Below are 3993 nucleotides of genomic sequence, written 5' to 3'. Positions count from 1 at the left end.
ACAGAGTTGTCAAACTGGGCAGCACGGTGGCTCAGTGGGTAGCACAAATCTGTTTGGCATTTGTATATTCTTACCGTGTTTGTGTTGGGACTTTGTCCTTATTCTGGATCAGGACTGCAGTACCTCTGTGCTAGCAGAAGGGCTGCTATTATACTCAGACATTTTTTCCTCACATGCAGTTACTTTCACACCCCTGTTTACGCACATGTGTCTGGCCTTTATAAGACTGCCTGTGTCACACATTGCACCAGCTAACCTGCATTTAGTTACTGTTCTTACCAGTTTCTCTTGTTTCTCACTCCCTGCATTCACTTGCTAGTCTGAACTGAGCATGCGCACAACTGGGGGTAAATGTATCAAGGTGCAATTTTGCAAATCCAGTGATTTTTCTCTGGAGAATTGAAACTCGCTGATGTATGAAGCTGAGATTTCATGTAAAATCGCCAGAGATGTGTTTCTGCCAATATCGCTATTTGCAAAATCAATAGAGATCAAAGTCCCAACTGTTTGTCACTCTAGCTATACAAGTCTCAAATGTATGAAGCTGCGATTAAGCAAACTCTCCTGAGTTTGCTTTACAAAGAGCCAGATACAACGCGCTGCTTGCTAGCAGCGTGATTAGTAAACATATTACTGTTACACTGGTCTGCCTATAGAGCCGGAGGTCCGGCAGCTGTCAAATGTTTAAAAATAGGCCACTATTAACCCTAGTGCTGCCTGACTACTGCTGGTTACGTGAAAATCGGGGAAAAAATTTGCGTGGTGTCGCCCCCGCTTTTCACATAATCAGCACTAGGCAAACCAGCCGGGGTGGCACTATATCAGGGGGACACACAGCAGGGGTCCACCTGCCATAATGACAAACCAACCCCAGGCTGTTCAGCGCTGGGCTGGATTACCTAGTGAGTGGGGTCTGTCGGAAAAAAATGAGCGGCTTCCCCTCTGGGAATAACTGGGGAATGCTGAAAGCACTGGGCTGTGTGTACTAATCACGCTGCTAGATGAGGACAACACAGGAGAGTTAGCTAAACATGGGATCAGAGTAAAAATCGCAGTTTAATACATCTGGCACCTTGGGGACTAAATTCTTTTAAAAACTTCTAAAATTTTAAAATGCTGAAAAAAAATCGGACTTTGACACATTTACCCCCTGGTCTTTTCAAAACAGGCTGCATTCTCTTGATTTGCTAATTGCCTGTCAGCTCTGTCTATTTAAAGCACCTGCTTCTCTACTAAGTTGCCAGATCTTCAGGTCTCCTTACCTGTTAGGATGCTGTTATCTCTGGCTCCTGTCTGCACATCGGTACCTGTTCCATGATCATGTAAGCTCTAATAGCACAGGGACTGTTGTGAATGACAAATATTCTCTGTACAGCGCTGCAAAAATAAATAATAATGATTATGATCATAAAACGACATAATGCATGAGATCCATTTGCCATTCAAGCCATTACTATTCACATTATACTTAATGATGCCCCCAAACACCAAGCAGTGATCCGACATATTACACTGGAAGAGACTTCTACACATTATAAAATAGTTATATTAAGCAAAAGGAACCTCATTTACAAACCTAAATCCTTTGTTAGCACTGATCTCCTCAATTTATACAGGTGCACCATGCACCTACATTTCTGACAAAGTGTCGGATTTACGGAACAAGCTGGCAGTGTTTGCAGGGGAGCAAAAGTTTCCACCCTCCATGGGAGGAGATAGGTGTGGTGATGGCATTCCTTGCCAGATACAGACTAGGGGCCTGATTCATTAAGGATCTCAAATGAAGAGGATACTCATTTCAGTCTTCTGGACAAAACCATGTTACAATGGAAGGGGTGCAAATAAGTGTTCTGTTTTACACATAAGTTAAATACTGACTGTTTTTTCATGTAACACACAAATATTTGATAGCTTATTTGTACACTGAAATTTAAAGTTGATATTTGTGTGTTACATGAAAAAACAGTCAGTAGTTAACTTATGTGTAAAACAGAACACTTATTTGCACCCCTTCCATTGTAACATGGTTTTGTCCAGGAGACTGAAATGAGAATCCTCTTCATTTAAGAACCTTAATGAATCAGGCCCTAGGTGCCCCTTTGTGCCTAGTTTCTATGAACAGTGTAAAAAATTTAATTTTGTTTGATTATTGAAATCAGACAGAGTGGTGGAAAGTGCCAGTGTTGGACCAGGAATACCAGAGAAGTCTGCAGATTGCCAAGAAGACTCACCTCCTATTCAGTGTCACACCTGCTCCTGACGTCCGTCTTTACTCCATTTTGGATCTAGACAGGTATGCAGAACAATCACAGTCATAATGGAGTTGGAAGTGGTTGGAGGCCAGATTAGGTAACTACTAGTAATCCCTTTTGCATCCTAACCATTACCCCAATCCATGGGCAGACCACTTTCTCATGCTTGGCATGCTGGGAGCAGGAACATCTGAATATTCTTACTTTTTTTTTTTAATCAATTAATTTTTATTGTAGAGTTTAGACTAAAGACATAGTATAATGACATAAAACAAATAAAAAAAAACCAAAACAAAATAAGATAAAGCCGTACAGCATAAATAGTTATATTATGTAGGCGAGTATGATTCAAGCAGAACAGATGGCTACATGGATGTACATAATTAAACATATATATGTAGATAAAATATACATATAAAGGATACTTTAAAACATTTTTCACCAGCTCTCATTATGAAGGAACGGTTAGAACTAATTTAGACTGTTATAGAGCGGGCATGTAATAGCTATAGCCATGTTGCATAGACTAATGAGAGGAAAGGTTAAAGGATAACTTTGCGCTTATCCATATTTTGTAACAAAGTCCAATGGGAAAGAATTGAAGGATGTGTGTAGCTAAACTTGTGTGTGTGTATATATATATATATATATATATATATATATATATATATTTAGTGTATATATGTTACATATATATATATATATATATATATATATATATATATATATATATATACAAGTTAACCCGTGCATGATACTCATGCATTCTAGTCAAATCAAGCTACTTAAGGTGTTAAAAAGGTTCTTGTCATGCACTTGGGCCTAGCCCAGGCCTCCTCAGGGGAAGAGTGTTACTTCCCGACGCAAGCGCCCTTTTTTAACGTGGTTTTGTCCACATGTCACCACCTCATCATTCTTCTCCATCACCTCATCCTTCATCTTCATTGCCACATCCTTCATCAAGTTACTTAAGGTGTTAAATACTCCCCACTGTCACCCCCAGCAACCACCAACCACTCCCAACTGTCATTTCTCCTTCAAGAAATATATAGGTCAGTGTATAACTCTGCCCAGCAGGTGGCGCTGCAGCTTGTTGTTTTTTTCACACACGCCACTAGGCATTTATATAGTAGATATATATATATATGTATATATATATATACACATATATATATATGTGTATATATATATATATATATATATATATATATACATCTGTGGGTGTGTGTATATATGTATGTATATATGTATGTATATATATATATATATATATATATATATATATACATATATGTGTATATATATATATATGTGTGTATATGTATATATGTATATATATATATGTGAGACCCAATAATTCTAAGCTGTTAAGTGCTCAATAAGTTCAGAAACAAGCAGTGAATATGAAAAGTATATTAATACTTATATGCAAAGAGGCAGCTCCCCAGTCATTCGACACCTGTCTGCAAGTGTCAGACCTATTAGATGAGAAACAAAAGACAGGGGGCGCCACACATAGTGCAATTAAACGTGATACACAGTGATATTCTCCACAGTATATATAATTCCCGTACCGGATGTTCAAAGTAATAAAGCCAAAGTGATAATGGGGAAATCCCTCAGATGGCACCAGAGGTGGACAATAGGAATCAGGGTGATCCTGGATGGTCAATATCCCCTCTTGATAGTAAGCTGGATGATATCCAGGTGTCTGTAAACTCAAAATTAAAACCACAATAGT

The sequence above is a fragment of the Mixophyes fleayi genome, chromosome 4, assembly GCF_038048845.1.
Source record: "Mixophyes fleayi isolate aMixFle1 chromosome 4, aMixFle1.hap1, whole genome shotgun sequence".
Taxonomy (NCBI): Eukaryota; Metazoa; Chordata; class Amphibia; order Anura; family Limnodynastidae; genus Mixophyes; species Mixophyes fleayi.
This window is presented reverse-complemented; position numbering follows the sequence as displayed.